This window comes from Protopterus annectens, chromosome 2.part0 (assembly GCF_019279795.1).
Source record: "Protopterus annectens isolate FY-2018-M chromosome 2.part0, PAN1.0, whole genome shotgun sequence".
NCBI lineage: Eukaryota > Metazoa > Chordata > Ceratodontiformes > Protopteridae > Protopterus > Protopterus annectens.
Window position 1 is genome coordinate 657045621 of NC_056728.1, and position 24399 is coordinate 657070019.

Consider the following 24399-nt stretch of genomic DNA (forward strand, 5'->3'; position numbering starts at 1 on the left):
CAAACCAGAGAATCTCTTGCTGTGAGGCGATAACACTACCACTGCACGGTGCTAACACCACTCTTATCTTGCCATCGCACTCAGTAAGTATGTTTTTTTATGTGATAACACTAGCATTGCATCCAGTTCAATATATTCTGCTCTGGGTTACATTCATTGAATACATACTACCACAAAACTGCTTTTTTAAAATGATACATCAGTTGCCAGATTGTTTTGTCAGTGTACTGATTATGGCAGTTGTACATTGAAAAATAAAAAAAATAGGTCTTAGTTATGTTAATTATATTAGATAAGCACAGACAGTAGCTGTTGTGAATATAATAGATCTGACAACCTATATGCTGCTGTTGGTGTTATACATTCATCAGGGTCTTTATACCAGCAGAAATGTTCATGCTCGACTCTGGAGATCCTTAATATACTATAATATACTACATTATTATTACCAGAACAATTTCAATATCATATTTGTGGGCTGATGTAGATTATTCATAGCATAGATTAACAAGACAAAGGGCTGGATTCATGAACGGCTAATTTATATGTGAAGTGCAGATGATTGGGTACCATTTTGTATTCATTAAATGGCTCTACACATCATGTAGATCCACCAAACAATGGTAAACAGTACAGTATGCTAACAAAAGCATAATCAGCTGAATTACATGCTAATGAACCAATCCAAGATGGCGGATCCATTCAGGAAACTATAAAGTAACCATGTAGAGATGGTGTAGCCCTTTGCCATGAATACGAAAACCTATTGGAACACAGCCACCATCACACATAGAAAAAAAAGCAATGTTATGGGCTGTTGCTGCTCTCTTGCATGTGTATGGCCAACAGGCTCAAATCTACACTGCTGGTGTTGCATATAGACCTCATCCAAGGAGAAGAAGGATTTTCAGCCCCATTTAACACATCATGGACTACATGATATTGAAACAGTAGAACAATACAGGGTTGATAGGCAAACACTACAGGAACTCTACAACCTCTGTCACCCCCATCTGAGATCTAGGGGAAATCAAGGAGAACCTATACCAGTGGAAACTAAAGTAATTATAGCATTAAGGATATTAGCAACTGGTACATTCCAGAGACCCACAGGGGATATATTAGTCACAGGCCTCAATCTCCAGAATATTGCACCAATGTCTCAATGCTATGCTAGAACATGCAAGGGTAAGAGAGAGCAAGAACAATGTAGGAATTTTACACTGTAGCAAACTTACCTGAAGTCTTGGAGCCAATAGACTGCATTCACATGGAAATAAAAGCACCACCAGGTTTACAGTAAAGTACATAACAGAAAGGGGTTCTACTTAATCAACTGCCAGGTTGTCTGTAATGCTCGGGGAATCATCCTCAATGTCTGTGCAGGCAACCCAGGCAGTTACCATGACTCAAACATATGGCACATCTTACTGCTGTACACAAGGTTTGCTAGGAGTGATGTTCGACAACACTATCTCCTGGGTGATGCAACTTATGCAGGTTACGCACTGGAACCATGGGTCATGACACCCATCAGAAATGCAAACACACCCACAGAAGAAAGATACAACAATGCCTATGCCCAGACTAGAAACATCACAGAGTATGTGTCTGGCATGCTGAAGTCACAGTTCCATTGTCCAGACATATCAGGGGTACCCTGCAGTATGACCCAGGCACCGCTGAAGGAAGTCTCACAGTCTGTGCCAGGTTACACAATATCATCTTCAGGAAACAGCTGCAACAGGGACAGGAGGCCAGGACTACACATTCCTGTACCACAGGCAGGACCAGCACCTCCAGTCCACACAGACGAGGATTCTAAAGGAGAACTTCCAGATGCAGAGGTAGCCAGCAGAGCAGGGCCAGCCTTAGCCGAAATGGTGCCCTAGGTGAAGTAGTTCTCTGGCGCCCCTTAAGCCCCATCCACACCATAGTCGTGAAACACCCCTATTTAAGCCACACGCACAGGGTCACGCCCCAAGAAAGCCACTCCAGTCATTTCCTTATATTATTTAAATGCATAGGAAGAATAACTACATTACAAGGTATCTTTAACTGCAACTACCTCTGCATAGTATTTTCTACTTTAAATACCAGAGCTCGATCATGGTCAAATAGGGCCCTAGGCAGGGTAATAGAATGCCCCCCAGAGTAGCCCCTCCTGCAGCAATCCCCTCCCCCCAGCAGCAGCCCCCTCCTCAGCCATTCCAGTGTTCCATTATTTGGTTACTTCTCACCAGTTACCATGCATACTGTTCTCTTATTTGCTTCTACAGTGATTACAGATATTAAAATAAAATAGTACAAACACAGGTAGACATTTGCTAAACAATACAGTCTCGCAATGAAAACAGACTTATCATAAGCAGTAATCTTCTCTGCCCTTGAAACTCACATTCATTGAAATGGAAAAACTCATTCATTGAAACGGCATGAAAAGCCACAATCATATTAAAACTGACAAAGTTTGCAGATGACTGCAAACTGGGCGCCATAGTCGAAAACACATCTGACACAGATATCCTCCAGAAGGGCCTCACAGAAATGGATAACTGGTGCCAGAGCCATGCCAAAAATGCATAGTCATACCCTTGGGAAAAACAAGGTTACCCCTAGCTACCATATAGGTGGCAATCCACTGAGCACAGAAAAAGTCATCAGAGATCTGGGGACCCAGGTTGACAGTAGCCTGACACTCATGTTGCTAAAGTAGTTAGGAAAACCTTCTATATCACCCACCTGATCATGAAGGATTCACATCTAGATCAAGGAGGTCTCATCCCCCCTGTACTCATCACTCATTAGACCTATGATTGAGTACAATGCCCGTTCAGAATGTATCTGACCAGACACCTGCTGCAGCTTGAAAGGCCGTTCCTCACCAAAAGGATAAAGGGTCTCAAAAATATGTCTTATGCTGCCTGACTGAGAGAACTGCAGCTCTATTCAGTCTCATACTGACATATAAGGGCATGTCAAACCCAGATTTGATGAATATGCTTCACCTCAAAAAATCTAGATCCCTCAGAACCACAAGGGTTATAAATAGAACGTGCTGGAGGGACAGATTCATCACCCAGAGACTCCCTATGCTGTGGAACAAAATCCACATGTGAGGCAGAGCACCTCTGGCCTTGTTCAAGAGGAATCTTGACCAATGGATGGGAGATTGCAGATATACCCCAGGGATTACTTCAGTGTCACTGCTTGACAGAGGCACAGCAAAATGATAGGCATAGTTTTTATTCAAACTAAAGGGGTGGCGAAAGCCACATAACTATGGGCTAGGCTTATAAATGCCCTTGGGCAGATAGCCTAGTATGAACCTATGAACCTATGAACCTATGAACCATAGAAAATGCATCTGGCCATTGAAGAATTAAGTTTACCTTTGGGCTGTTTTCAAAACAGACTCCTTGCACACATTTTTTAGGGCCATGCATAAGTGTATTTGTTCTTTGATTCAACTTTCTGATTGCATTGAATTATATTCCTTGTATAATACAGCACCACTTGTTAGAAAGTGTTTTAAATTTGTAGTTTTAAACATTCTTTTAATAAGCAATGAAACAAAATGTATGAACAAATAACTACCCTTTTCCAAAAATTTCAACCATAAAAGACCACTCAAGATTTCTGCCATTACAGTCCACCAATATTACTCCATACACACAATCTCTGCAGAAGTAAAATCATCTGAATTCCACGTTAAAGAAATCTGTAACTAATGAAGAGGTTGCTATGGGATAAACTTCATATATCAATGTTTTATCTACAAATTCAGTGCCTACTGCTCTTGAAGAATTAATTGCCTATATTACATAAAAAAATTGTTAAGTTGGTAATATTGCAATAGGAAATGACTAAAAAATGAGCACATTTGTAATCACTAGGCATCTCATACAAAGGACATATTCAGGAGTGTAGAACCCCTATCCCCCTTATAATGCACCAAATAATCAGCAATCATATGGGCACTGCAATACCAGCACTCCATCTACATGGTGTGGGAGTAGAATCCACAGCCTTCTGCACCAAAGGCAATTATGCTACTAACATGCTTTCAGATTTTAAAACACAGTGTGCCATTTGATAAACAAAAAATGGCTAGTTGCACATAGAAACATTTACACTTGTTGGAGTGTGTTTTAAATTTGTAGTTTTGAACATTTTTCCAGTAAGCAATGAAACAAAATGCATGAACCAATAATGACAAAACTACCCATTTCAGAATATTTTAACCATAAAAGTCCTCTCAACCATCTGTCATTACAACACACCACTATCAGTCAATAAGGACAATATCCGAGAAGTAAAATTCATCTGAATAATTCTACATTAAAGAGATGTGTAACTATTGAAGAGGCTGTTACTGGCAAACAACTTTACATTTCAGTATTTCACCCACAAATTCAGTGCCTGCTGCCATTGAAGAATTAATTGCCTACATTACATTAAAGAAAAAATTGGTAAGCTGGTAATATTGCAAAAGAGGATGACTGAGAAACCAACAAGTTCACAGTTACTAGGTATCCTAAACAAAGGAGGGCACACTATGGAATGCAAAACCCTATCCCCCTTAAAATGCACCAAATAATCAGCAACTAGGGCACTACATACCATGCTTCAATACCTCTCAACCTCTTGGCACAAGAAATTTGAACAAAGGCTAAAATTATGGGGGGGGGACAAAGGGCCCCAAACAGGGGCAGATTATAAATATTGCTCTTAAAGACCTATAAAGTTGCTACAATAACAGCATCTGTCTTAGCATGCATTTTCTGAAGGAAATGAAGGGTGAAACTCAAATGTATGACATTTAGTTATTTAAATCCTCAGTGATTTGCCAGAAAACCACAAATATTATGAGGAACAGGCCAAAAATATGAGCAAAAATCTGGACAATTGAGAGGTATGCATACCTGTCAACCTCTTAGTGCAAAAAATCTGGACAAAGCCTAACAATGTGGATGCAACGGCTAAAAAATAGGGATAGATTTTAAATATTGCACTTTTTAACTTTGAAAGTTGCTAGAACAGGAATTGTGTGAAAATTAACCAAGAGTAAATGTGAACTTAAGAGGGGGACTAAAGGATTTTACAGAAGACTAAGGGGGAATAATAAAGGGAAAGTTAAGTTGAAATGGTGTGGGGTACTACAATGAGGAAATATATAAGGGGTAGAGGGGATGACTGAAAGGACATATGTTACAAGGTATGATTAATGTAAACAAGAACAAACATGCCAGTTATATTTTATTTTTTCTAATTTTTGCAAAAGACAATGTTGTAATAGAGCCAGTATGCAGTGTTAATGTGATTTGTTTTTATGGTCTTGATTCTTTCATGGTATATCACAGGTGGTTTACTGTTACAAACTCAATACTCATTAGGAATCAAATGTAACAGAGCAATGTCCAATTGTGATGTTATGAAAAAGTCCTGTTATATTCTGTCAAGTGCCTCTACATGAGTGCAAAATCCTCCTGTACCACCACAATGTGGCAGGACTTGACCCTAGTAGCCTCCTTTACTAAATATACTAACCTCTGAGATCGCATAACCTCGGAGAAAGAGAAAATGCTCAGTTTATCAGTAAACTAAGTGTTCCCCATATCTTGCAGTGTAACCTCAGAGACACCATATTTAGTAAAGGAAGTCTGAGATACAAAACAGACATACAGTGGATGCAGGGGGGAAAGCTCCTTGTAAATGCAACTCTTCATTATAATTTTTAAAAATTGTTTAACATTTTGTAGATCAGAGGTATTCAGTATGTTTTTTTGTAGAACCTCACAGATGTTTATAATGCAACATGTAGCAGACAAATGTGAAGTTTCAAATGACGATACATATTTTCTTAATGTAGTGCAAAACTTGGTAAGTTCTTGTATTAATATAAGCATCTTCTTATATTACAGTTTGTAGACTCTTCCTAATACATTGAGCACTGATTTTTAGTTATAGTCCAATAAGCTGATCTGAAACTTTGGGCTGAATTCAAAACCTTTTGGCCTGGAGTAACACTTCCACCTGAGTGTGTTACTTCATACTCAACTGCAGAACACAGGACTCTCGCATACCCCATTCAGCATATGCTAATGGGGACTGGCCAACCCCTATGCCCAATTCCAAAAAGGGAATTGTGCTTACAACATTAAACTAATTTGGCATTGTACATTTGCAAAACTTACCATTGTACCTGTCAGAATCAGTGGTAAAGCCTGTTGATATAGATGGGCTTCTTGACATGGTGAAATCACTACCTGTACGTGGAAGTAGGTATTGCAGACAGAGCTGAGGATGAAGATGGACTGCCTGCAATACCTAGTTCTACAGACAAGTTATCTATAGTGCAAGTATCAAGAGTTATGGGAGGACCCAGCACATGGATAGTGTGAGCCGTACCCCAAACTTCATATGGGGACATACACCCACACCTGTCTTCCTAGATATGGTGAATGCAGGAATGACAGGAGTGCTGGCCATTATGTAGGCATTTACTATATGCCCTACAAATAATGCTGTGGCACTGAACATCTCATAGTCATGCAGCTCTAGCTGTATCATGAAATTGGTACTTCTAGCAAGCTGCATCCCCACAATACCAGTCTTGCCATACTGATGGAGCTGTCTACATGAGGGCTTTGGATGGACTCAGAGATCCAGTGACATTCTTAGGCAGCTTTGTCACTATACGCAGACAGGCTATTGCAGTTCATTAACATATAATGCTTCTGAATCACACTATTTTCTCTGGCCATAGAGACTCATCATTGGCTTCAATGCCATGGTATTTTGTAGTACTGAATTAATCAGATTCTGCCCCCCACACACACACACACGAATAGCGATGGCAGGATGAGAGAGAGGCCATTTTCCCTAACTAATCCAGTGTCTTGGAATCTGGAATAGAATTCAGATGTTCCTTCATTTATTTAAAAGCTAAGGAGAAGCTGGTGGTTTTATTCTATTTATATTATATGTACTGATCCTCAAGCACCTGTACATGAATTAGCACTGCAGAAATTCTATAATAATGCACAGGTGAGTCCATACTTTTATGTGCCAAACTAAGGAGTTTGCAAACATTTAACTACTCACTGATACATATAGCAAATCTGGCTATGTAAAAGTGCACCATCTTACCAAACACCTGTCCTTCATTCCTTACCAACATGAGGGTGCACAACAGAGAAAAAAGCAAAACATCTTTGGTTCCATATCTCCACTCCATTCACTTACAGGGAATGCTTGAATTATTTTCACTAGTTTGACTATCTGAGTCAGGTTACCTTTTTCAGTAAATTACTGACTTCCTTTTGAGTTTTGGTACAGACCATATTCTAAACAGCATTTTGAAGATATGTTCAAATGGTTTCAGCCTTAAAACAAAAGCTAGTTTAATTGTTTTTTTTTTTGTTTGTTTGTTTGTTTCCATCCACAAACCCTTTTTCCACATGGGATCAGGGTACCATTTCAAGAGTGATAATCATCTAGAGACAAGATTTACACCATCAGGTAGCTACACCTGCCATTGTTGTGCTTCCTTACCACACACTTACATGCACACTCACACCTGTGGTTAATTTAGAGTGTCAAATCCACCTAGTGCATATCTTTGGAATGTGGGGAAAAACTGGCACAAACCCATATGAACTCAGGAGGGCATGCAGGCTCCCACATGAACGTAGCAAGGACATGCAGACTCCACAACAAAGGCACCCCAGTTGAGAATCAAACCGGAGAACATCTTGCTGTGAAATGACAACACTATCCACTGCAACATTGTGCACTCTGCTTTTTGTTTAACCTCTGAAAATATGACCATAGTTCCTGTCAAGTAGAAGAACAGATTTTGATTGCAGTAAATAAGACTGAAAACGTATAACATCTATCATTAAGTCAGACAGATCTCTGCTAAGCAGTTTGTTTACAAAGAAAAATGACTGTTACTGGTAGCTGTCATCTAATGTTATTTTTTTTCAATATACAGTTAGATTTCTATAGGAAGAATCAGTGACCTAATTATTTGTTTCATAAATGTAAATGCACAAATTCCTTTTCATTTGATTACATTTGATTTCTTACAGTCAGCAGATACATTGAAGCCCTGGTTAGAGAGGGTATCTTTGTTTCTAACTCCTTCATTTAATGGGGAAGAATACTTAGTGAAATCTAAGCCATTTGATATACATGCAGGCACTAGTCTATCACCCTTTTACCAGAACATTCCTGGGTTTTGTCACTGATCATATTGTTTATATTCCTGGAATTTAGACTACAGATTCTATTACATTTGTAGAATTGGTAAAATAATTTGTTATAACTATTTTCCAACATTTAGTGCCCAGAGGCAAATTCTTTATTCAGAGCATTACCATATCAGCATATGACATTCCAGTCTGTCTTTTTTTGTCCTATAAGCTCAAAATAACATGGATTCTAAATAATTGAAGCTAAGTGACAGTCTTGCTTATATTAAAAAACAGGGAAGGTGTGCAACTATACAGAACTGTAGGACATAGCCCAAATGGCTAATGGAAACAGTTACATTAAATGTATATGATTCGCCCGTGCTTTGAGGTCAGCCTATGTGCCTATAGGCAATATATGCTTCTGGCACTTTATCTAATGTTAGGGGTCACTATCACTGCTGCTATAGGAAAAAAAATCGGAATGGGGCATATATCAGTGATATAAACCTAAACCACCATACAGCATATGCTGTAAATGTATACCTAGCACCAGTTTGAAATTTAAGAATGACTAGATAGTGAGTGCCACCTCTCTATGCGTATTCCAGCTACTGTACATTAAATTCTCCTGGTGACCGGAGAAAACAATGGCGTGTAAAAGCTGCATTGTCACATAAATCAGTCGTTGGTAGTATCTTCATCTGATGACTCCGTTTATAAATATTAAGTCTGCATAACTGAAATGATTTTATAGTCCTGCTAAATAAGTTTAACACAATAATAAAGGACTGCAGCTTTCATAAATATTTTGTTTGTTCAGCAAAAAATGTCATCACTTGAGAAAATTGACTGACAGTTTTGCACTTTAGCCTCTCTTCAGCAACACTGTCAGCCATCTGTTTAAAGCTCCTGCTGACACAGACACAACAAGTTGCCTTGCCCCGCATTACCTCCCAGCTCGAACCAATAATTTAAACATTACTACCCTAGTCACCACCATTTTGCAACACCCTGGATCTGGAAATCTCTCAGTAGAACTAAAGCTACAATACAATCAGCAATACTGCAATTGAATCATGCAGTAATAAAGGTGAAGCCCAGTGCTTATAGTCAGCCACACACAGTATAGTTATAAAACACCAATTAACAGTGGTTGAGACTTGAAACACACCACTGGTTAATAATATCTGGTATTATAATTGTTCATATGACAAATCCCTGGTACTGCAGTGAATAGTAGCATTAAAGTGCAAGAAAGGATATGGGCTCTAACAACCAGTCAGCAAAATCACTTCCTCCATAATTTTCTAAAGCGTAATAATGTTGGGACACATAACCTTTGTTACATTAGGAAATTCTCTGCAGTGCTATGACAGCTACTTTATGCAATAATGTGGAAATGCAGTCTCCTACTGAACTCATATACACACCTACTCTCTCAAACAGTAACACACGTACTTTACCTCTCATACAAACAGAAAGACTTAATTTAAATTCCATACATACACATACTTACATACACATACACTTTCCCTCACATACAGAAGCCCGGTTTAAATGACACACACATACACTTACCTTCTTTTTAAAATGAACGGCTACACGTGCACACGTAGACTTAAACCCTCTCTTAACTTTACTACTAGTTTAACTTCCGCACGACTGCTGAATGTTTTTACATCTACGTTGGCGTGCATGTATGAGATGCATGCATGTTCTTCCTTAAAGGAGAAGACTCATCATTTAATTGTTGAAGCTTCCTGGCCAACCTACAGGCTGCAGCTACAAAAGTGGGAGTGTGCTCGCCCCTCCCCCTTTCCCTATGGTTCTGCTGCCCGCATAATTAGAAAAGTAAATAAAAATGAATTAATACTTGCAAATTGCACCTTTTACACGGCCGGCCTGTACGGTGCCCTAGGTGGTTGCCTGGTTCGCCTATGCCTAAGGCCGGCCATGCAGCAGAGGTAGGAGAGCACAATATGCCCTTACCCTGGCTAAGTGGCAAAAGATAGCACACACACTCAACACCTAAGATTCAAAAGTTAGAGCACAGACTAAGCAATTAAGAGGAAAATGATAGCATGCACATTCACAATAATGACCTAGGCACATACAAATATTAAAAGTGATGTAATTTGATGTCCACAGACTTTACTACCCATGTAATGTCTATTTACAGATAGCATCAGATAGAGATAGCCCCAATGCACATGACTCATAATTGCAGTAATGTCAAGGTAAGTGCAGAACCTGTATTATATGAACTAATATGCATGAAGATAAACTGCCTCCATACTGTCAGTCAAAAATGCACTCAATCAGAACCTGTGTGAGGTTCATAGGTTCATAGGTTCATACTAGGCTATCTGCCCTGGGGCAATTATAAGCCTAGCCCGATTCTGTATGGCTTACGCCACCCCTTGATTTGAGTATACTGTGCCCTTTTTAAGGTTTAGTTTACTGTGCCTCTGTCTAATAGTGATACGGGAGTAATCCCTGGGACAAACCTACGATCCCCCATCCACTTATCGAGATTCTTCTTGAAGAGATTCAGTGAGGTGCTCTGCCTCACATGAACTGGAATTCTATTCCAGAGCGAAGGGAGCCTCTAGGTTATGAACCTGTCCCTCCAGCAAGTTCTATCTATTTCTGTGCTGAGGTTCAAGTCCCTCGAGCGTGTGGCTCTAAGGGATTTAGATTTACTGAGGTGGAGCATGTCCATTAATTCTGGATTTGACATAGCTTTGTATGTCAGGCATAGATCGCCTCGAAGTAAGCGGTATGCAACTGAGTAGAGTGGGAGTTTTTTTAACCGAGCAGTATATGGCATCTGTTTGAGACCATTGATCCTCTTGGTGAGATACTTTTGGGGTCTTTCTAATTGCTGCAGGTGTCGGGTAAGGTACATCCCAAAAGGGGCATTGTATTCTATGATGGGCCTGATGAGGGATGAATAAAGGGGCACGATTACCTCTCTTGATCTAGATGTGAAACCCTTCGTGATGAGGTGGGCTATGTAGAAGGTCTTTCTAACCACTTTGGCAATGTGGTTTTCAAAGGAGAGATTGCTATCAACTTGGGTCCCCAGGTCCCTAATAACTTTCTCTGTACTTAATGGGTTTCAGCCTATGTGGTAATTTGTGGGCACATTGTTTAAAGGGTATGACTATACATTTTTTGGCATTTAGCTTTAAACCATGGTGCTGGCACCAGTTATCTGTCTCTGTGAGACCTTTTTGAAGGATGTTTGTGTCAGCTGGAGAGTTGATTATGGCGCCCAGTTTGCAGTCATCTGCAAACTTGGTGAGCCATAGTCCTCCCACGTTTGCCTGTACCTCATAAAAGTATATACCGAACAAGAGTGGTCCCAGGACAGAACCCTGTGGGATGCCACTTGTGACCGGTTTCAAGTCTGACATGGCTCCAGCAAGTCTCACTCTGTGGGTTCTGTCTTTGAGCCAGTTTGCGACCCATCTTGTGACATAGGGGTTTATATTTAAGCTGGATAGCTTATCTATGATGCCCAAGTGGGGTATTGTGTCAAATGCCTTTGCAAGGTCCAGATAGGCTGTGTGGACTACCTTCCCTTCATCTATGGCTTTGGTGACTGTTTCAAAGAAGTCAGCCAGGTTCAAAAGGCAGGATCTGCCCTTGACAAAGCCGAACTGGGTAGGATCTAGTGTCTGTAGGTCCCCAATGTCTTTGTTTATGAACTCCATGATGATCCTCTCCATAGCCTTGCAGACTAAGCTAGTCAGGCTTATGGGGTGATAGTTTCCAGGGTCCGTAGAGGCTCCACCTTTGTGGAGTGGGACCACTGTTGCTGCACGCCATTCTGTGGGCACATATCCTGTAGTGAGGCTGAGATTGTATAGCTGTTTTATTTGAGGGATTAGTTCCTCTTGTAGTTCATGTAGGACGCAACCTGGGATGCCATCTGGTCCCATGGAAGCAGTGTTTTTGCTTTGGAGAGGGCAGCCTTCACCTGAGCATCTGAGATGTTTGGGAGGCAGCCCTCTGCCGGGATAGATACTTGCTCTTTTGGGGGGAAGGGGTGGAGAAGTTTGCACTGAACCTGTCTGCCAGGATATTGGCAATGTCTGTGGGTTCAGTGTATTTTTTGTCATTTAGATTCAACTCAGAACAAGTCTGGGAGTTGCATCCCAGGTTTCTAACATAACTGAAAAAAGCCTTATGATTGTCTTTGGTGTCCTGTGCAATTTTTCTCTCAAAGCTGGCCTTGGAGGATTTTATGAGGGATCGTAATTTTTTGCTAGTACTCATCAGAGATGCCTTCCCTATTAGGGATTTTGCTCTGTCATGTAGTAGCTTCCTCCTTCTGTTGTACAGTTTATTTATGGCAGGGGTCCACCAGACTGGACGCCTGCCTTTGGATGATTGGGTCTTGGTTTTGTTTGGGATAGCATGATCCGTGCATTCCTGGAGATGTCCGTAGAATGCATTTATATAGGATTCTGCAGTTTGGGCTGTAGTTTCCACTGGCCCTGGGGCCTTGAAGGATTCCACTTCGGTTTTGAGAAGTGAGAAGTTTGCTTTTGAGAAGTTTTTCACTGTGGTTTTCTGGGCTGAGGGTGGGGTCGGGATGTGGACATCCAGTGAAATTAATTTATGGTCTGATCTTACCAATGAGGGATATACTTCTGGTGTGGAGCATAGAGTCCCCATGTTCGTAATGATCAGGTCTAGTATGTTGTCCCCTCTTGTGGGAGTGGTGACTAGTTGTTCCATAGCATTTGAGTTTATAATTTCCAGGAATCTTTGGGCTAAGGTGCTGGGGCTTGAGTAGTGCTTCCAGTCAATGTTTGGGTAGTTGAAGTCGCCCAATATAATGGTGTTCGAAGAGATCTTCATGTTCTCCAATGTTTTCAGGAAAGCCGAATGGGATTCCTGACTTTGAGAGGGTGGTCTGTAGGATGCTATAAACTGAAAAGCAGTCTTGCCCACTGTTAGTTGCACATGGATGGTCTCCGATACTTAGGTGCAATGCCACTAACCTGGAGGTGTGGATATCCTTGATAAATATGGAAACTCCCCCTCTTTTTTGTGGTTCGGTCCGGGTTTTGGGGCCGAAAAGCATGATATGAGGTATAGCCTGGTAGTGCTGGGGTGCTCTCTGGAGCCTTGAACCAGGTTTCTGTCACTGCACAGATATCGATGTTCTCCATATTGAGGAGAGCTTCGAGTGCGTGCATCTTGAGGTTAAGACTTCTGGCATTTAGCAGCATTACCCTTAGTTTCTTGTTCCTTGTGCTGTCTATGGGGGTGGGTTTGACTTTTGAGCCTTGCCTAAAAAAGGCACTATGGGGGTGGCAAGAGCCTTTGACAATATCCGAAAGCCCAGTGGTGACAGGTGCAAGCCGTCCCTAGCGAAGCAACCTGGCTTGTCGAGCATGTCATCCCAGGCTGACAGACACTGGATCCCCTTTGAATGACACCAAAATTTTAGCCATTTGTTAAAATCGATCATTTTGTCTTTGTACTGTGGCATCATTCTAGGTGAGGGTAAGATGCTGCTCAAGGTCAGGGTCATACCAGCCTGGGCTACATGATCAGAGAGCTCCTCTATGTCTCTTTTCATGTAGTCCAGGGAGGTACATCTCAGGTCATTCACACCAGCATGTACAATGACTGAGTCATATTTGTATTTGCTTTGGAGTGACCTGAGTGCTTGTGTTATGTGTCGAATCCTAGCACCCGACAGGCAGCTCACTGTGACCTTCTCTTTATTCAGCCTGGTGAGCGGGACATCAGTGTGTCTGACAATAGAGTCACCTATAACAAGAGTATCAGGTGTGTTATTCAGCCTTAAGGGCTGTGGCTGCTTGGTACACTGACTTTGTGGGTTATGTGTTGTGTGTGTTTTATTTTGAGGTAGCGTTTGCTTGGATGTCTGCTTTGGAAGTCTCTGTTGCTTAGGTATATTTTTATTTAGAGCCTCCGAGTCTGTTTTTGTGTATTTATGTGTTTGGTTCGCTGATGTGGTGGGACTATGTGATACTGGAATTGTGTTGTGTGAGGTTACCTTCTCCTCCTGACTGGTTACACCAGTTTTGAGATGAGAGAGCTCAGCCTCCAGTTTGGCTAAATAGTTGCATCTCTCACATATATTTGAACCTGTTTGGAGGAGGAGAGGGTTGTCCGTGTACATGAGACAGTTGTAACATTGCCTCAAAATTCCCAGATTCACCAGCTGGACTGGAGAGGAAACCATTGACTGACCTTTGGACATGCTAGAGTAATAGGGAAACTGAATTTAAGACGGACCAATAGAGGACAGGGTAATCGTAGAGAGTATAAGAGTAAGTAGTGCTTATGGTTTAATAGTGCTAACTTGTAGGATTACTTAATTGGACCAGTGAAGGGCCTTAGAATGAGAATATGGTGTTTAAATTGAGAGATAGAGCAGTTCTAAGGGAAAAAGTAAAGAGCAGACTTTGTGGAGCCAGGAATAGTTTAAACCCAATTAGGTGGCGCTGCCCGATGTTGCGCTATGCGCAAAAACGCGCAAAACTGCGCAAAAGAGGGTTTTAAGAGAGGGAGATCAAGGAGTTAGGAATTGACCCAAAATGGCCAATAAAACTACAGTTTCAAGTCAGTAACCACTCCCACAGGGGCAGGCAGGCTGCTCAATGTTTTTCACTGCCACTGATCAACAGAGAGACTTTCCTTTAGCCCAAGCAAAAAATGGCCTCACAGAAACTTACAAACAGTTCAAGAACAGCAAGCCTGTAACTGAACTTTTTTAAATCTCAGAAAAGTGGGAAAAAAGCAAGATATTTTTTGTTTTTTTTGTTTTTTCAGAGATAGCAGAGGTTAACAAGTATCAGCAAGTTATAACAGTGCAGTAAATGACCCCACACAAGAGTGCTAGGCCAAAGACACACACTTACATATACATATGGCATGTAATGTCGTTATAAGCATTCTTCACTTATAGGAATGATATCTGCAATATACAGGTATGCTCAGCACAATAACTGACATCAAGGTGGTCACTACCCACAGTACACAAAATCGTGAACAGGGCAATTATATCAAGGTTTCACAAGTATAATAGTAAGCAGAAACAGTGAATGGAAATGATCCAAACTTTGTTTTACACATTCATTTTAAACAACTTCATATATTAAAGGAATAAAATAATTGTTATTCTCTCTTCAGACTTACATCTAAGTAATGGTTATTACTAATCAAAGAAAGTTTGTGCTTAACATCTGCAGATGGTCTTTCATATGGTAATTCTGATGTTCCTGGAAAAGAAGAAGGCAGTGGAAAAAATGCTAATAAGGATCACAATGTAAATGACACAAGGACAAAATAATAATGCTCTGCCTATCTTCCACTTAAGAAATATCTCATAATCAATCAGAATGACCATCCCCCCAACATAATCTCTATTGGACTCTTCACTCCTGTAAGGCAAAAGCATTGATGTTTTCAGATGTAGAAGAAGGCACACATAAAGATGCTTATAACGACATTACATGCCATATGTATATGTATGTGTGTGTATGTATATATATATATATATATATATATATATATATATATATATATATATATGGAAACACCTTATAATCTGAAATACTGAAATGTCGAATTTCAGTATCTCGAGACTATAAAGTTGAAGTGTTGAAATAGTGCATAATTGTGAACGTGAATATCTCAGATTTGTGGTTATGGCTTTACGCTATGTAATGTCCAGGGTTGTATGTGGATGGTGTGCGGTGCTGTGTGTGGATTTAGGTGAAATGTCAAGTAAGTGAGTGTTTTGTAAGGGTTTTGGGTGGGAGTTTGAGTGTATGTGAGTGTGCTGATATGTATGATGTGTGTGTGTGTGTGTGTGTGTGTGTGTGTGTGTGTGTGTGTGTGTGTGTGTGTGTGTGTATGTGTGAGGGACTGTAGAATGTGTTTATGTGAGTTTGCTTTTGTTTGCTGTTTCTTCGATCTTGGAGTTAGTATATATAAGTAAGGGGGTGTGGGGGTGGAGGGGGGCTTGCCCCCCTGCTTATTTGTGATGTATGTTTGTGGATGTGTATTGTTTTGTTTGTTTATTTTGTGGTGTGGGTGTTGTGGTATATGTGTGGTCTGGTGTGTGCTGTGTGTTTGGAGTTTTAAATTTCGCAGTTTTGAGCTTCGCGGTTTTGGGCTTTCGGTGTTGCGTGGATTCGATTTCATGGTCTCAAAAAACTGAAATTCGAGATTTTGGTCTTTCGAGATTATGAAGTGAATATATATATATATATATATATATATATATATATATATATATATATATTATATAAAATACCTAGGATTTCTTGTTGGGACACTCTTCGCCTGTTGTCCACATCAATGCCAATATGCAGAAGCATGGAACCATGTGTGAACCCTCTGGTAAGCTGTCTGGATCTCTGACAGTGGACAGAAAATGCTCATTTTCAGTGACTAGTGATTCCATAGCAGGACCATTCATCCTGCAGCCATCTATTCTCATCCTACTGCAGCTACTGTCTTGTGTGCAGCTGTAATCATATAAGTGTCATGGCGCCTCACCTGATTATAGATTTTGGCATGTCTACCAACTGCATTTATGTCAGCGACCACCTTCTGCCATATGCTTTTTCTAGTCAACTTATCACCTCTGCCTCTGTCAAGCAGGAAAGATCCATGGCGGTGAAAGGCTTCAGTGATGACCTTATTCTCTAAATCACTGAATGGTGGCTTTCAGGGAACAGATGGTCTAGTTGCCATAATCGTGTATGACATGAACAGACAAAAAAAAAACATTTTTAGCACATACAGAAAGCAGTCTTCTCAAAGCAAATCAGTACACCCTTCCTCAGCAGAAAACAAGTGAACACGCAATGCTTATTTTGGACTATACACAAGCTAAGGGAGCACTACCATAAAAAAGAGATATTAATACATTAGCATTACATCCGTTCTGTTGATATGTCTGTAATGATGACATCAGTTGTATAAATGTCTGCTTGATAGCAGTATTATCAATAATTAGGCAAAGTTTCAAAGTCCAACTACTGAGACAATTTCCATTCATCTCTCCACTGCTACAGAGGTCACAGTAAGCCATCTGAGAAGTCTAACACCTCTGTTAGCTACACATACAGAGCCCATTGATGTGGATGTTAAATACAGTACAGTTGTATTCCAATAGCAAATGATAACATAATGCTATGATTTAACCATGCTAATTTTGAAAGCATGGCAAGAACTGACAAATGTGCTGATACTAGCAGTGAATTTTTACAATTGCATACATATCAAAACTGGGTTTTTTTTCTGTTGCATACTGAAATACACTCAAATCATGAAAATGAAAGTAGTTTATGAAAAGAACAAACATATCTTATGAATCAACTAGCAGCAATGTTCTGTCTCTACCCAGTCAGTCTCTCCTCCTTCCACTTCCAAGGCTATACCATTATCTTTATATTGTGTAGATTCACTCCTCTGAGCACTGTGAAGATGCAAGTGAGGTATGAAATCATTAACATTCCTGAATACCAAAAACTGCATAGTGTAGGGGTTGTAAACATGGTGTAAGCAGCTACATGACTGCATGTACATACTCTAGGACTGCAGGGAGGAGCAATGACAATTGATAGCTGCTAATGGCTTACAGGTGTTACGGATTGCTCTGACTGCAATAACAAGCAATACTGAAGTGACTCCTCTCTGAAGTGTTTGTATCATATAGAGTAGACTTAAAATAAAAAGTGTACGTATCTTGACAGCTATGAGAACAACATCTAAAACGTTGATATCCTTTAAGTAAGAGTATCCTCTGTTTAAAATGTGTCTGAAATGCTCATCATCTATATTACACATTTAAACAAAGATGCAAATAAAAAGTCATGTCATTGCATTTCTGTAGTTAAGCTGAAAGGAGGGGAAGATGTTCGGAAAATAAAGAGAAGAAATAGCTGGCAGTGTCGCCAACCTGACATTAATATGCTATGGATTATTATTAGTGTAAAGTATTTGTCAATATCTTATTGATCTAGACATGTTCAAGAAAATAAAAAAGTAACCTTTTCTGGTCCTGTGTTGGTGGCAAAGAGGGATAAGGAACAGAACTGGATGTGTGTTGCTATTACACTGAATTGAGGGTTCAAATCCAGATAGTGTGCTGTCTGACAGAATCAATGCACATTTTCCGAGGATATGATCAGGTTGCAATACACACACATAGATCTTGGAAACTTCCCAATCCTGTCCTTTCATTATTATCCCCTGATATTTGTTACTACCGACAAATGTCTATTATTTATTTTCTTTCTTTCTTTGTGTTCCTCATTTGTGCGTTTTGGCAGAGTGCAATGTTGACTGGCAGCATTTCGAAGCAGTGAATGAGAGTCCAGTGTCCAAGGTACAAACTGAGAAATGTAATTTGTCTTGCCATCAGTGTGGAGCTTGTGTTTTGTTGTGTTGAATATAAATTGTTATATATGTTTTTTTGGGTCTATATTGAATCCGCGAATGTTCACAATGTCGAATTTGACATTGTCGGCACGTGAACAGTGAAATGGCAGAACATCGAAGAGGTAAACAGAAATCTCCATAAGGGGAGATTTCTGTTTACTTCAATGTAGTGCGGTCTCGGAGTTGGCATATTTAAGTAGTGGGGGGTGTGGGGTGTGCAGCCCCACGTGGGATGTGGAGCGGGGCTTGCCCCCCTGCATACAGCAAGTAGTTTTGTTTCATGACATTTTTTACTGTTTTTATTAGGTATTCAATGTTACTGGACTTCAATGATATGGTGTCGATCATACCATATTCGAAGTTCAGTAACTTCGAGTATCTAATATATACCCATTTGTTTCCCTTGTAGTTTCAGCACTGCATAGCAGAGGTCAAACAGGGCTCATAGTTGAAGGAAAGAGTGAACAATTTAATTTGTGTAATCTTCATAAACACAAAACATTTTGTCTCTGCTGCATGGTATTACTAATGAGTGAGTGATGTGCACATGGATGTATTCCTCTTTCTATGGGGAAAAGCTGCAAATGCAGTGCCTTTGGCTCATTACTAGAGTTTCCCTGCGGTCCAAATCCAGACAGTGTGAAGGGACTGCATGAAGTATTACTGCAAAGTTATGACTTGCTTTCAACAGAACTTCAAATTTTTTTCTGTTTCTTGCCTTATGCACTTGCTCACTGCTCAGCAGCAAGCAACCCAGCTTACCTGCATAAGGAAAAAAGTGAATCATTTCAATTGGGTATCCTTCTGTAGCATAAACAGGCTTAGCGGCAATTTGTGGACATCAGTAGTCTGGACAGAACTGAATGGAGAACATCCACCTGTTTTCTGTGTCTGTGGCACAAGGTGTAAATGCACTGACTTTAGAGACAGAACACAGGTAATGCAGGATTCAAATCCAGATAACATCTTTTTTTTTTTTACAGTGGGTATCAGAATGCAACTTGTAACAACACTTTGATTAGGAAGGTAACACTACATATAAATGAATAGCATAATTATGTTTATTGCAATATATGTATCATTAATGCTTTGATAAATTAATGTTTCTAGGTACCATACATCATTACTGATTTAGTTGTGAAACACAGATGAATGTGTGAGTAATTTACGCAGGATATTTTTGATAATGGAATAAAAATGCACTTACATATCTATGATGTGGAGGATACTTAAGTTGAAATGATCATCTCTCCTCACATAGCCCAGCTGTCTGTTTAGGACATTATGTATAGCATGGTTTGTATGTCTCATTCTCCAGTCTGTACTAATCAGCTCATTGAAGTCTATCAATCTGACATACATTTACATCCAATAATACTGCCTCTTTCATGGCAATGCATTTCACAGGGCTTCCTAAAGTCACACACATACAGGCCTACATGGCGTAAATCTCCATTCATACTGAATTTAGTTTACCTGTAATGAATATGGTTGATAAGGAGTTTTCCTGTAGCACTGAAAAATAATCACCTTGACTGAAATTATGCATTTTTCTTCTCTAAGTTTGATTCCCAAAATTGGTCAACTAACTTTTTACAGTCTGTAATTTCATGTTATGTGCCAAGACATCCTATTTAATGTCCAAAACATGTGATAACAAGCCAAGCCATTGAGGATGTCAGTGTTGACCATCTGAAAAACTGGGTCTATGTCACTGTCATGTTTCTCACCTTTTTTGCTATTTGATAAAACACCTTCTGCTTTGTTTACAAATGCTTGACTCATACCTCTCAACAGTCCAGATTTTTGCAGAATGTCCAGATTTTCACCTCATATTTTTTGCTGGTTTCTCATAAAATTGTGGTTTTCTGGCAAATCACTATCAAATCATTGAGGATCGAAGTTAGAATATAATGACACAAATGTGAGTTTCAGACTTCATACCCTTCAGAAAATTCATGTTAATGCAAAACCTGTTATTCTATCAACTTTCTGTGTTTCTTTCTATATTTGTAAGAGCAATATTTAAAAAGTGCCGCTGTTTTTGGGCCTTTGTCCCCCATTATTTGTACCCTTGCCCAGATTTCTTGCTCTAAAAGAAGTTGGCAGGCATGATGCTTGTCTGTGGTTACCATTGTGCATATGCAGTTGGCATGGCTATGTATATTTGTGCACTCGCCATTAAATGTGAGATTGGAATTTGCATCCAATTCAGACTGAAAGAGTTCCTGCTTGACTTCTGCAGGCATGGCTGGTGAGGGAACTGATGGTGCTGAGTAGTTGAAGTTACCCATAATTATGGTGTTATGTTGAATGTTAAGAGATTCCTGTAGGTTTAGGTAGGAGATGTGTTTTTTGGACTCATGTTAGGGGATCTGTAGCTAGCAAATTTGTGACAGGGGGTCACACCTATGGTTAGCTGGGCATGCTTAAGAGAGTCATGTTATTGGACCAATCTACTGGTGTGCTTGTCCTTATGAACACTGAAAAATTTCCTCCTTTTATTTTATCCTGAAAAGAGGGGGAACAAAATGTCTGAAAGACATTGTAACCTTTGATAGCTGAGGTGCTCTTCATTGTTCTGAACCATGTTTCTGTGACTGCACATATGTCTGCATTCTCCAGGGTGAGGAGTGCTTCCAGGGAGTGACATTTTTAATTTAAACTCCTAGTGTTGAGTAGTAGTACCTTTAGGTGGTTGTGAGTAATTTTTATTATGCTAGATGGTTTGCAACTAGCTCCTGCCTAAAAAGGCACTATGGGGATAAATAAACTTTTGCCAGTATCAGCAAGCCATGTGGTGACAAATGCAAACCATCTCTGGCAAAGCATTGTGGTTTGTCAATCATGTCTCCCCAGGCTGACAGATATTGGATCCCCTTGTTGTGACATCAAAAACTAAGTCAATTGTTGAAGTCAATAATTTTTTGCTGGTACTGTGGCATCATTATTGTGAAGATAGGATGCTCCTTAAGGCTAGAGTTATACCTGCCTGGAACACATATTCAGAGAGCTCAATCATAACTATCTTCATATAGTCCAGTAAGGTATGTCTTAGGTTGCTAATGCCCACATGGACTATGACCATGTCATATTGGTACTTGTGGTTTAAAGACCTAAGTGCATGTGTGATCTGGTATATCCTGGCTTCCGGCACACAGCTGACTGTGATCTTCTCCTTGATTAGCCTGGTAAGGGGGGATTTTAGTATGTCTTGCAATGGAATCCCCGATAACTATAATGTTAGTTTCTGTGATGTGTTGCCTTATGGAATTGGAAGTGGAGCTACTATGATTTTCAGAGTTATGTGTTGTGTGAGGTGCTGTCTTTTTTGAGTATGCATGGGCCACTGAGATATGCTTTTACCTCTATAATGAGTGTTTGGGTATAACACTGACAACCTGGTTTGCATTTTTCATGTGTGCTTTTCAGAGCTTTGCCACCAATGACATTGTGTAACTATATACCTAAATCTATCACATACCGTGTTTGTATGTTCTAAAATTAAGAGGTTGTCAGTGAACATGAGGCAGTTACTACACTGCCTCAGGATGCCCATATCCAGCAGGCCACAAACAGAAACAATAGGGAAGCACCTATCCATTATACCAGATCCTTAATAGGTGGGAAGGAGGAGGTGAGAGTCACGTAAAGCTCTAAGTGAGAGTGTTTAGTAGCATACCATAGGATGACCTGCAGTGGTGCTGCCCTCTGCACAAACTGGCAGCTCTTCAAACAGCTATGAACAGTGGGTGACTATGGAGAGTGTTTCCTATACAAGATTTTAAACTGGAGAGGCCTGCATATATACAAGGCACTGGTAACCACGTTTGCACAATGTGCAAATGCAAAGCTTTTATACCAGCAAGATGAAAGACTTTTACACAGTTAAGCCTTAAGGCTAATCAGATAAACAGAAAATAAGCCTTCTACTAGCAGTTCCCATCTTGGATGGGTTGAATTCACTGTATTTTCCCACATTAGTGCAGAGTAAAACCCTCAATGTAAAACAAACTGGTTTTGAGCTCAAATGCAGTAACCAATGCTTATAACAAAAGTCAGAACTCCTGCAGTATCTGGAATCCTTGACAGTCCTGAGAAACATTCCCAAATGCAGAAAAATGTGCCCAACCATATTAAAACTTCTACAAACACACAAAAACTTTGCAAAACTTAAAAATATTTGGCAAACTCAGGACAACTTTGGCAAACTCAGAACAGCTTTTGCAGATTCTGAGGCGGTTAGGAAATATCAGGATACTGTTAAAACAAACTAAGAGTAGTACAGTAACAAACAGATGGTGTTTCTTTAACAAGTAGAAAGTCCAAAAAAAAATATCAGCTTTGTAGGTCCACAGATGGTGTTACATGCATTCCAGAGGTCTTGATATCCCAGGCAACCAAGCCAGGCACAGAGAAGCTCTGAATAAATGAGTTGCAATATATATTAATAAAAACATAGCTGACATAAGTCAGAAGTAGGTTTGTATTCTTGATAATAACATTGCACTTACTCTGTAATATCAACAAATATGGATTTGCACAAAACCTTCAACATCACAATATCTTCTCTGACATAGACTAAGAAGCTAATACAATATACACTGGACTGCCACAGTTTTTAAAACTCAGATTTCTGTGGTGGTGTTTAAGTTAAGTACTGTGCCTTCTAGGTAGTGTTTATAGATAGGTAATGTGTTCTAATCTTACAGTGGTCTCCTTGTGTGTGTGTCTGTGTGTATATGGAGTTGTGTAAATGTGACCTTAACTACTCTAGGCCTTAATAAAGTAGTAGACTAGATGCACTTTTATACTGTTGGTGAGTCCATGTCAATGCCAGATACTTCTCCCAGCATCATCTTCTATTCAACACAACTCTGATGTCATCCTCTGTAAAGTGTGCTGTCACACTATAAAAGTCAGACCATTGCAGTGGCACTTGCGTAAAGTAATGTGCCCTCTAGATTGCATAGCTCAATAAGTAGAGGGTTCTAATCTCATGGCAGTCAAATTGTGTGTGCATGTATGGAGTTGTGTAAATATGACATTAACTTCTGCTGGCCTCAAGAAATGGAAGCCTGGAGGAAATGTTGTGTTCATTTTTCTCCCACTCGTGAAAGATAGTTACATGGTCAGAGCAATCCTATCTCAACTTTTCACTCCATCCACAAATGCATACTGTTTATGACACACTGATGAGGTCAACATTTCAATAATGCACTCTCACACCCCGAAAGTAAAACCACTCCTGTGACAAGTGCATGTACTACACTGATGTGAAGATTTTGCCAACTGATAGAGAATCTGAATACAACAGTGAGCCTCTCCTGACTGTGTGTGTGTGAATGTGCATGAATTCAGAAGTGTATTACACCTCTTACTGTTCACAATATTTAGAAGTGCACATATCTGTAGAAGTCATTTTTGCACACTTCTCCTTTAGATAAAACAGCTAATGTCATCCTATCAAAGATGATGTGTGTCTCACATGCAATCAGTGTGTGTGTGTGTGTGTGTGTGTGTGTGTGTGTGTGTGTGTGTGTGTGTGTGTGTGTGTGTGTGTGTGTGTGTAATACATTTGTGTGCTGCAGATTTGGTCATTCAATAGGTTGAGAGCTTGAATACAGGAATAACTGTTGTCTGTGTTTCTTCCTCTTACTGTGCAGAACAGGCAGCAAATAAATATAGAAGGTATATGTATGTAATGTGCTTGTGCGGTTCAGCCATTTTTAGTGGAAACATGAAGATAATA